Source organism: Thamnophis elegans, chromosome 5 (assembly GCF_009769535.1).
Source record: "Thamnophis elegans isolate rThaEle1 chromosome 5, rThaEle1.pri, whole genome shotgun sequence".
In the NCBI taxonomy this organism is placed as follows: Eukaryota; Metazoa; Chordata; class Lepidosauria; order Squamata; family Colubridae; genus Thamnophis; species Thamnophis elegans.
The window spans coordinates 81,608,691-81,621,107 of NC_045545.1; the positions used below are offsets into that span (position 1 = coordinate 81,608,691).

Here is a 12,417-nt window from a genome sequence, read left to right on the forward strand (position 1 = left end):
TTGCTATGAATTTATTGAAAATGTTGTTCCAAGTACTTATTTTGCTGAAATGACAATACACTTGCTTAGTAGATTCACAAAAGAGAAATATTGTGGTATGTATTTTGTCACTGTTTGATCAAGGAAAATAAAAAACCGAGTATTCGCCTCATAGTTGTTACCTGTAAATTCCTCCAAACGCATTTTAAATACTCATTTCCCCATAATTAAGCACTATACAGTGGTGGCTAGGGAATGCTGGGAGTTAAAGTCCATATATCTTAAAAAGTTGCTAAGGTTGACAAACATTGAGTTAAACCAGTCTTCTCCAGTTAATTTATGGGGAAGTTCATTAAAAGATTGAATCTTTTAAAATAGCTACTGGGGAAGATGGTTTTGTTAGAAAATGCAGTATTTTCTACAGAAAGGATTATTATTTCATGGTAGCCAACCAAGTGGAAGAGTCACCCTTCCAATTTATCTACAATATGCTCAAGAGGCCAGGCCTGAGATTATACACCAATATTCTTCGTAAAGTACTGACAATGATTAGGATAGGCTGACATAACTGATTGCATTTATAGATTACAGTTAGACAAAATGTGAATTATTATTTGCTTGTTGAACCCACACAATGCATGAATGCAAACTTTGTGATCTGTAAACTATGTTTTATAGTTTGATGTATTGAGAAAATCCAATCAGTTGTCTTTTATTTACTAAACCAACTAAAGGGAGCCATTGTCTAACAAATCTTTAAACCTGGTCTGAATCTACATCAGTACTGAAGCAAAGCTTCTAGATGGGACAATAATCCATTATTATAAATGGTTGATATAGGCAAGTGAAAGACTTTCAAAAAAATAGATCTCAGTTACTCTAGTGACTTGAATTCAAGATTAGCCCTTAGAGTAAACCTACTCAAATTATACGTGAGTCACAAACTCTAGTCATACTAATTTAAAATCATTTACTTGAAGTGTGACTAAGTCTAGATTCAGTCCATAATTGTGAAATTTATGTGTAAACCACCAAATCCTTGGAGTGATTAAAAACTTCCACATGTTGCATTTTACAGAATAAAATGTGTGGTAACAATGATTTATTCTCCTTTTTTATTCCTCTATTGATTTTTAATATAGCAGGAAACAGCTTCATGTTTACCTAGAAATAGTCATGAAAGAAAATTTTGCATTAGAAAGAGAGACAACAAAAGAAAACTGGTAACTGATGGCTTCATGCAAAAACTTATTTTATTTATTATGGAAGAGTACCTAATGCTGGACCCTAGAATTTAAAGTAAAGAAGAACTGGCAATATACAATACAATACAATAGCAGAGTTGGAAGGCACCTTGGAGGTCTTCTAGTCCAACCCCCTGCCTAGGCAGGAAACCCTATACTGTTTCAGACAAATGGCTATCCAACATCTTAAAGACTTCCAGTGTTGGGGCATTCACAACTTCTGGAGGCAAGCTGTTCCACTGATTAATTGTTCTAACTGTCAGGAAATTTCCGCAGTTCTAAGTTGCTTCTCTCCTTGATTAGTTTCCACCCATTGCTTCTTGTTCTACCCTCAGGTGTCTTGGAGAATAGTTTGACTCCCTCTTCTTTGTGTCAACCCCTGAGATATTGGAACACTGCTATCATGTTTCCCCTAGTTCTTCTTTTCATTAAACTAGACATATCCAGTTCCTGCAACCGTTCTTCATATGTTTTAGTCTCCAGTCCCCTAATCATCACTGCTGGCTCATATTTAAATGGTTGTCCACTAGGACTCCAAAATCCCTCTCACAGTTACTTCTGTTGAGCAAGGTATCACCTATACTGTACCTGGGCATTTCGTTTTTGTTGCCTAAATGTAGAACTTTACTCTTTTCACCATTGAATTTGATTTTATTAGATAGTGCCCAGTGTTCAAGTTTGTCAAGATCCGTCTGTATCTTACTTCTGGAGTGTTGGTTATTCCTGCCAGCTTGATGTGTTCTGCAAATTTGATGAGTTCCCCATTTATTCCCTCATCCGAATCATTGATGAAGATGTTAAAGCGTACTTGGCCTAAAACAGAGCCTTGGGGTACTCCACTGCATACTTTCCTCCATGAAGATGCAGTCCCATTGAGGACTACACTATATGGAAAAGATAGTGATTATATAATAGCAAATAAATGGTTAATAGAGAATTCCAAAGAATTTGCAAGCATAAAAGCTGGTATTTCAAATTTTGAGCAACTAATACCCTCCTTCAAAAAATTAGTTTTATTTGAAATGCAAATAAGCTGCATTTAATACAATAATACAAAATATTTGAATGTAATTAATTAATCCCCCCATAAAGAATGATTTATTTACTTTAAAAATTGTGCAATAAATGCAGAAGATCTTTAGTCAAAACAGAAGGCATTCAAAATGATTCTTTCTCGTGGGAATTTGCAATTAATGACTACAGTAAGAATTTTTTATGTTTAGAGTTTTAGTCAGCCCAGGATATTCTGTTCCAGGGTTCCTTGAAGATTTTGCCCTCAGGATCCCTCCCCATTTTTACAAATTATGGAGGAGCCCCCAAAGATCTTTTGTTTGTATTCATCAATAATTACCATATCAAAAATTAAAATGGGCACATTCACTGACACTTCTCACAGTTGTTTGATGTGATTTCAATATGGTTTTATTTTCAACATAGGCTGGCAAATAATTTGGATTTCGAGAAACTGAGGGACTCTTTGGGGACCGACAGGGATTTTAGGGCCCCCCCACTTTAAGAAATGCTGCTCTGTTCCAGTGCTTCTGAATCCTGGTGACTTTAAGACGAGTTGGCTTCAGTTCCCATGCTGACTGGAGAATTCTGGGAGTATTTATTTTTTTTAATTTTTTTATTCCTCACCATTATTATTTAATAAATAACTGAAGGTGGTGAATACATGCAATAATCTTTTCTTCTCCTATTTTCCCCATAACAACTCTGTGATGGTTTGGGCTTAGAGAAAGTGAGTAGGTCAGTGATGGCTAACCTTTTCCCCCTCGCGTGCTGAAAGTGTGTGCACACACGCTTGCCCACTTCCATAATGCACATGTGGCACCCCCCTGCGCGCCCCACCCCTCTGCGCATGTGCACATGATCCCCCTGTGCTCTCCCCATGCATGTGTGCATACTCCCCCCACCTTCCTGAAGCCTTTTGGGACCAAAAATGGGCCACAGGGGCCCCCCACAACCCCCATGCAACGCCTGCACATGCACACGCTCCCCCCCCATGCATGACAAAGACTTGCAAATCAGCTGGCGGGCAGGAGTCATACGCATATGTGTGGTGGGTTGCAGATGGTACGCCTCGGTACGAGTGTACCGAAGCCAGCCCGGAGCACCGGATACCGTTCCAGTACGGTGCCCACCCGCCCACCTGAGCTCCTTGCCAGTATTTAAAGGCTTCTGCGCAGTTACATGGCGCATACAGCACCTGCGTGACACTCCAGAGCAGGTGGAGCGTTGCGGAGGCATTAAGATGCATGCACACATGTGCGTGTGCACTGCGCGTGTCCATGAGGATGCCGCCGGCCCCGTTCCAACCGTACCTGTTGGAACGGGATTTGCAACCCACCACTGGTGGTGGAGGAGAGCTGGGTGATGGTTCATGTGCCCGCAGAGAGCGCTCCACATGCCACAGATTCACCATCATGGGACTAAGCCAAAGTCACCCAGTTGGTTTCCATGCCAGAGGAGGGATTAGAAGCCCAATCAGTTGGCTTCTAGCCTGGTGTCTTAAAGTCCATACATCTTAAACGTTTCCAAGGTTGAGAAACCCTGCTTTCTTTTATTCCCACTGTGTCTGGCCTTGTATTTTCTAGTCTTTAGTGGCAGTCCCTGAGCATTCTTAATGCTCTTCGTTTATTTTTCTCCCATCTGTCTCCCTTTCCCAATATCCCAAATTCTGCAAATTCTGATCCTCTTGATATGACCTTGATGATTGACCTCGTGGTTTCAAAGAGTTCTGTATTACCAAATCTTGGTCACAAAAGCTAACAGCAGCTCAGCAACCTGGGGTGGTCATGGAAAAAAGCTAAGCAGCATCAGCTGTGTTTAGGAGAGTTGTGCTGTGCTACAGAAATAATTGGAGCGTAGGAGTTAATGGGTCTGTATATGTAGCTCCTATCTGCAAATATTTAAAATACCCGTCTTCCTGGGATGGAAGGACTGCCCTTTACAGCTGCCATATAATCCTTGAAAAAATGCAACTGCTTTAAAGATCTGCAGGTAGTTGATATATTCACACCCTACACAATCCAAAGCACCTTTCTGGAATTAACTGCACTAGTTAACACTTCTTAAGGGCTTCCAGTGATGGAAAACCCACAACTTCTTGATAGGTTTCCATCCATTACTAATTGTCCTGCCCTCAGGTGCTTTGAGAATAGGGTGATCCACCTCTTCTTTCTGACAGCCCACCAAATATTAGAAGACTGCTATTATGTCATTCCAGTTCCTGCAATCATTCCTGATACACTTTAGCAAATGTTTCATCACCCAACTAGGGAATATCATCAGGATATGGAAGAGGGTGGGGTTCGCTCTCTTTTTATATTCAGCAATTTATCTGGGGAGAGGATTTCCCATTCATCAATCCATCTGCTTGGAAACAGTCCCCAACCTTTGCAGCTTGGTGGCCCAGCTAGGGGGGGAACTGGGGTGCATGCGAGTGCAGTTTAACTTGCATAAGTTGAGTTGTGCACACATGTGCATGCGCACCGGCCTTCCTCGTGCAAATCAAGGTCCACCGAGCATGCGACCCAATTTCAAATAGGCCATGGCCCGGTAGTGGGTCGCGGCCCAGGGGTTAGGAATGGGATCCATAAAAGAGAACATTCAGTGTTAGGGCTGCTTACTGTGTACTCTTGTTCTATAATTAAGGAGTATATCCTCTGTCATCCTGAAGGCCACATTAGATCTTGTGTAGTGGTATGTTGAAGGATATGCTCCAAAATGAATGGGGCCAAGTTCCATTTAACGAGGGTGATTCAGAAATTTTAAGAGGTGGAATGGGTGCTTTCAATATCTGCACGGTTAAAGGCATCCACATAGCAATAGCAATAGCAATAGCAGTAGACTTATATACCGCTTCATAGGCCTTTCAGGCCTCTCTAAGCGTTTTACAGAGAGTCAGCATATTGCCCCCAACAATCTGGGTCCTCATTTTACCCACCTCGGAAGGATGGAAGGCTGAGTCAACCCTGAGCCGGTGAGATTTGAACCGCTGACCTGCTGATCTAGCAGTAGCCTGCAGTGCTGCATTTAACCACTGCGCCACCTTGGCTGCATAGACTCCATTAATGCAAAAGGAGGTTGGCTATAGAAAAAGTATAGTGGGGGGGGGGGGAGTCACCTATCATCCACACCAGATAAGTTGAAAGTAAATATTAAGCATTTCTTGCAAATGTGATTGCCATGCTTTATTACCAAATGTGTTGTATGAAACAATTTTTAAGTTAAAAAAAAAAACAGGATGCATATATTAAATATGTGCATAGGTATACCTGTATGCACATGCAAATTCAAGAGCTCTTACAGGCACAAAGGAAATAGGCAAAAGTTACACCTTGCAAGAAATGTTGTACTACATTGCAACTGCTGCTGCATTGATCACAGCTGCAGCTACCTTTTTTTTGGGGGGGGGGGGGGAATAGCCGATGTATGTAACCAAGTTGAATTCTGCTTTTGTTTTAACCCAGGGAAATTCTGACTTAATTGAATGCAAGGAGATGAAATGTATACTGAAGTAACTCCTCATCCATTGATTTCCTCTTTCCCTTTTGTTAGATTGCTTACTGGCCCTTTAAGATGAGGAAATGCACACACAAAGATTGAAAGTGATATTATCAAGGCATCTCTGCTGCCAATTTTCCAATGACTAAGGAGAATGCTAGACTGGAATCTATTACTGCTTATTTCTCCTGCTGGAGTCATGCCTGAAGGAACCTGAACTACTATGGGATAGTAGTAATTACTATGGGGTAACAGTCTGAGTGACAGATATGGCACAAGAAGAACAGTGAGCGCAAGAGTGGATAATTCTGGATCAAATCCCCTTTCTCTGATTTTGGCCAATTATTTTTCTCTTAGCCCAACCTATTTCATAGGGTTTTAGAAAAAAGAGGGCTAACCCATGCAGGCTCCATCTTGAGCCTCACCCAGGAAAATAAGGAAGCAATGTATAGATCTGTGATGGAACCTATGGCATGCAAGGTGTTGCCCTATCTCAGCTCCAGTGCACGCTGTCCAGCTGATTTTTGGCCTTCCGGAGGGCGGGGGAGGGAGTTTTTTGCCTCCCCCGCCTTTAGGAAAGCCTCTGGAGCCTGTGGATGATGAAAAATGGGCGCAACGGGCCTACAGGAAGTTTGCAAACCGAACTTCCGGTAGACCTGTTGGGCCTGTTTTTCACCATCCACAGGTTCTGGAGGTTTTCCTAAAGTCTGGGGAGGGCTAAAAACAGGCCAACAGGCCTACCAGGAGTCCGGAGGTTTCAGTGAGGCCTGCACACATGCACAGGGGTGTGTGTGTGCACGGGGAAGGGCATTGCATTTTGGATGTGGGCACACACATGCGCTAATGCATGTGCACACACCCTTTTGGCACCCAAGCAGAAAAACATTTGCCATCGCTGGTATAGATAGTCCTCAGCTTATGACCACAATTGAGCCCAAAATTTCTGTTGCTCAGCGAGATAGTTGCTAAGTGAGTTTTGCCCCATGTTGCTCCTTTCTTGCCACAATTGTTAAGTGAATGACTACAGCTGTTAAGTTAGTAACACACAGTGGTGGGCCGGTTCAAGTGAACCGGTAGTTGTGACCTGCGGGTGGGCCCGGCCACCCGCCCCGCTGCTATGCTCTCCTATTTAGTCTTGTTTTTCATGCTGCATGCATGCTCACAAGGTGCATGAGCGAAGTGCATGTGCAGAAGGCTGAGTGCATGCCCAGATGGTGCGCACGCAAGCAAAGCATGAACATACACTCATATTTTCAGTGCTGGGCAAACTGGTTGTTAATTCATGTGCCGCCTGCCTCTGGTAACACGGTTAAATGAATCTGGCTTCCCAATTAACACTGCTTGTTGGATGGTTGGAAAACGAGATCCCGGGACACTGCAACTGTCATATAGATGAGTTGGTATCTGAATTTTGATCACGTGACCAATGGAAATGCTGTAAGTGTGAAAAACAGTCTTCTCATGCCATATCCGTCATTGGACATTGGCAAACATGTTAGCGATCCTATTTTTATCAACAGCTGCATGAAAAAGTGCTGCTGAGTTTTGTTCAAACCAGTCCCTTAAGATTTTGAAGCCATGATGTTCTTCTTCTGCCTGGATCTCCTTTGCCTTCAATTTTTCCTTGGAGGATTAAGTGAAGGATACCGTATTTTTCTGGGTGTCACATCACATGTCCAAAATATTCTAACTTTTGCTTTTTTATGGTTTTGATAATTTCCCTTGGCTTTCCCAGGTGGCTTTTCACCTCCTCATTTCTGATTTTGTCAATCCAACTTATACATAACAGCTGCCTGTAAATCCATATTTCAAATGCTTCTTCGTCTCTTCAAGTGGTTTTCTGTCAGAGACCAACTCTCCACTCCGTAGAGCAGAATAGAAAAGCCTGATTTTCAATCTTAGGCTTATGTCGTGACTGCAGAAGACCTTTTTCATTTTGAAGCTTTCTCTATCCTTGTTGAAAAAACAGTCATAATTCATTATTTTCAGTCACTGAACAAGTGGTTTTTACGTCTAGGACCGTGATGGCGAGCCTATGGCACACATGCCACAGATGGCATGCAGAGCCCTCTCTGCTGTCACACCAGCTGTCACCCCAGCCCAGCTCCACTGCGCATGTGTGTGCACCTCCCAACAGCCAGTTGGTCTTCGGGTCTCTGCCACGCATGCACGAGGGGTGGGGCACAGGTGGGGGATGCGCATGGACAGGGGGGACATGTACTGGGTGCTCTCTCATTGCATTTGGGGCCTCATGCGGTGCCCGGGTGCCCTGTTTAGGGCCTGGAAAGCCGCCTGCACCAACCTGGAAGCTAAAAATGGGTGAGGGGGGCAGGCCGCATGCGGGGAGGCTGTGTGGATGCAGGTGGAGTGCAGGGGGGTTGCGCACGCATGTGTGGAGGGAGCGTGGGGTCGCATGCACGTTGGAGAGAAGCACACAGGTTGCACGCTCATGCACAGGGGCACGCGGATTGTATTATGGGGGTGTGCGCATGCACACGCTTTGGTATGTGATGACAGAAAGGTTTGCCATTACTTGCCTAGGACTACCTGTATTCTCACGAATGAAGGGGAATATACGTGTCTCTCTAGTTTCGAAGTTCCCTGAAGATGAGTTCCAACACAAGTCTGGAAGCTCAGAAGACAAAACCTCTGATTCTGGTGACCAACCCAGATGGGATACCTGTACGCTACCCATTTAAAAATTTTAAGTGTCCAATTTGCCCCTGAACATAATAAGGTGCTGGAAGGCATCTAGAGAGCAAAAAGGTAGAGAAAGATGGGATAGGAGAGATTTATACCTGGAGCAGGCCAAATTAAAATATACTTTTGATTAATCAAGGGAAATAGGGAGTAGTTTTATTACAACATATAGGCAACAGGAATCATTGTATATGTCCAAAGGTACAGGCAAAGAAAGAAAAAAAAATCCTGAATATTTTCAGATTTTGAACCATCAGCCTATGTGGCTATATTTTTATCTACTAACTGTATAAACAATGAGCATCTAAAATACTTCCTGTTGCAGTCTTCCGGTACTTTTGGAGTTGAAGTCTAGCACATTTCCCACAAATATTTACCACTGTGCCATAACAGGGTCATTTGTGAGGATCGGAGCTTGGAATTTAATTCATGGTGCAAATCAAAAGCTGGACTTTAGAACTATGCTCCAGCTGTCTAATCTTATTTCTCTTCCTTACTCATTTTCCTTCGGTAACTTTTTTTTTTTAGTTAAAAAAAATGTATTTGGGACGTCTCAGTCTAGAAATATTGACACACACAGAGAGACACGTAATATGTTCTTCCTAAGTAAATAGTTGCTTTTCTGCCAGTTCTGATTATTTGGAAAAGAGAAGCTAAATTCAGATATCGCCACCATAAAACAGCTGATTTACAGTGAAAGCAGGAACAACACTCTGCCTGATTTGGCAGTCTTTTATGAGTATGCTTCTGTTATTTACCTAACACATTTCTGCCCTGATCTTCAGCTCTCATAAGAGCCTTGGAAGCAGATTTCAGAATGCAACAAAATATTGTGAACAGTTCCAATTCCAACCGAAGCCTTAAAATGTTAAAAATGACAGCTAGTCCTCGACTTACAATCATTTATTTAGTGAGCGTTCAAAGTTACAACATCACTGAAAAAAGTGACTTATGACTATTGTTCACATTTATGATCGTTACAGCATTCTCGTGGTCACATGATCAAAATTTAGATACTTGGCAACTGGCTCATATTTACCATTTCCCTGAAAAGACCTCCCGGATAATAAACCCAATCGGGCGTTTGAGCGCATGCGCTAAAATATGCCCTCCCCAAATAAATAAGCCCTCCCTGAAAATATTGTATCACAGCTGCAGCCAGGGGGTGACCCCGCTTGCCGCCTCCTGCACCTCAAAAATAATAAGACCTCTCCGAAAATAAGGCCAAGTGCTTATTTTGGGGATGGGAGGTGTCAAAAAAATATGACCCTGTCTTATTTTCGGGGAAACGTTATGACGGTAGCAGTGTCCCCAGGGTCATATGAACAACTGTTGCAGCCTTCTGATAAGCAAAGTCACCGGGGAAGCCAGATTTACTTAATAACTTTGTTACCAATTTAACAATTGCAGTGATTCAGTTAACAACTGTGCCAAGAAACATTGTAAAATGGGGCAAAACTCACTTAACAATTATCTCACCTAACAACAGAAATTTTAGGCTCAATTGTGGTTGTAACTCAAAGGCTACATGTATAATGAAAACTCTTAAGGGTTAAAAAGCAACCACAAAGAATAGTAATGTTTGATTGCTCACCTAGGTGGCACAAGGGTAAGGTTTACATGAACTGTGCCATCGCAGAAAATTTCATTCTTTGTTTTTCCATCCACGGAATTTCTTTGGGAGAATGTATCAATACGGGTTTGAATGATCTTGCATACAGATTCATCTTCAAGAAAGAAATTTTGTGGTGAGTGGGCTGTGTGAGTTATCTTAAGCAGTGGATTCGTGACCATTTAGGGTTTTATAAAAAGTTTCAAAAGCTATTTTTAAAGAGCAATCTGTCTGCCATATTTAATTTACAACCTGCTTTTATTTTGTACAAAAGGCAACATGCGTAATGTTCTTTCCCTCTTTTTTCCACACAACAACCCTGTGAGGTGAGTTTGGGCCAAGAGAGAGATGCATATTGCCCCAAGGTCACTAAGCCAGCTTCCATGGATAAGGGAGGACTAGAACTCATAGCCTCCCAGTTTCTAGTCTGACACTTCAACTTCTGTGTGTCAAATTATCATCTACTCGTGGTAGAATAATATCATCTTTATTACCTTACACTGGTGGATTTTTGAAATACTATTCAAAAGCTCCCCCCCCCCCACAAAAAAATCTTGGTTTGTATGTCCATAATTAGTTTTATCATTCTTTATTGAACAAACCATAGTAGTTTGGTTTATACACGAGCTCATTATAGAGTTGTGAAGAATAACTTTGAGAGTGTTGTAATGTAGTGAAGGCGCACCCACACACTTTTGATATACAAATTTTGCTTCAGCAGAGTTTTGTACTTCCAGATCTGTAAGCCCTCATGTGACAGGAAAATACATTTTATTATGATTATCTAAATGGTTGCAGAGCAGTGTATAAACATACAGGTTTCCTAGTTGTCTTCTAAAAAGTACAAGTTAAATAATTAGTTGAACAAAACGAAGAGGAAGGAAGAAAGAAAACATGGTCTCTGTGGGAGGCTTGGGGTATTTTTTTTTCTGTCTGCCTTCCAGTTTTTAATACATGCAATGCATTCAAAAAAAAAAAGCAATTTCATCAGAGGTAAGAGTCAGTAAGAGTCACTTCTCATTTCCTGAATGTAAAATGTCTGTATTGGGAACAGGGATAGAGCAATTACAGGAGTGGTAATTAGATTAGATGACAATCAGTTAATTACTTCAGATTGCAGCAGGTAGGTGTAAATAAGTTTCAGGTGGCACATACACACACACAGACAGACAGACAGACATAAATTCATACCAATGGTGGGGTCCGGATCTGTACTGGTTGGAATGGGCCTGGTATCGGCCACATGCTCCAGCTGCTTGGCAGAGTGTCGCGCAAGCGCTGTACGTGCCATGCACGTGCGCGGAAGCCCTGAAGTCTTTAAAGGATAGGTAAGGAGCTCGGGCAGGCGGGTGGGCTCTCCAGAGCACCATACCGGAACGGTACCCAGTGCTCCGGGCAGGCTCCGGTACACCCATACCGTGGCGTATCGCCTGCAACCCACCACTGATACAAACATACATACATATAAAGGTTTTGGCTCAGAGAAATTCAGAATCAGGTCGGTATGGGTACATTTCTACTCTTGGCTATATATGAAGAAACCCATGAACCAATCTCATTCCAGAAACAATACATTCTGAATCTTCTACTTAATAGGACATTCCCTCTGATCTATTCCTGTGCTTTTATGCTTTTAAAGAAAATAAAGATTATGCAGTAGTATTCCCCCCACCCCATTCTTAAGAATTCCTTTCTAGATTGGAGATGTGTTTTGGCTTGCCCCAGTTCTGCAATAAACACATGTGAATCTATATAATGATAATACCAATTCTAAACACTTTTAACTCTTACAATAAAAACATGATTAGAGTTGCAAGTTTGTTCATTCATTCAGTTCCTCCTCCAAATTTCTTGAAAGTTTTATGGCAGAACGCACACTGTAAAATAGAGATAAAATTATTATTTTTTTAATCAAGGCTTTCCCCCCCACCCCCCAAATATACACACAAGCCCAAGGGAAAAAAACATCATGCATATTATGACAACATTGTGGAATTGATGCAGATTACATATTGCATCAGTTTGATTGTATCATAAAGTACAAGGGTGTCACATGATATATCACAACTTTTCCTCCTTTGCTAAAACGGGGGTGGGATGGCCTTGTCCGGCATGTGACACATCCAGCCTGCGGGCCGCAAATTTGACACCCCGGATAAAGTAGGTGATATCATTCATCTCCTTTCATCCCTCTAGAATGAATAAATCATATTTTAACATTTCACAGACATTTCTCTCATTCCTACTGTTTTGAAACAAAACCCGTGTTTACAGAAGGTGCAAGGTTAGGCTTAAATAACAACTCAGAGTACTGCCTTCCTCCCTTTCTCTTTGAGGGCATTTCCATACGTGACATTAGAATACTTGCAGTTG

The 12,417-nt window shown here is 42.0% G+C and overlaps 1 long non-coding RNA gene across 3 annotated transcripts in view; it reads left to right on the forward strand.

Annotated features, from left to right (window-relative positions):
• Positions 1-10,077: 10,077 nt before the first annotated feature.
• The window catches only part of LOC116508681, a 92,689-nt gene continuing 90,349 nt past the window's right edge, over positions 10,078-12,417 (forward strand). For all 3 annotated transcript variants that reach the window (XR_004255396.1, XR_004255397.1, XR_004255398.1), the window contains exon 1: positions 10,078-10,180. This is a non-coding gene — a long non-coding RNA (uncharacterized LOC116508681). The remainder of the gene's footprint in view (positions 10,181-12,417) is intronic.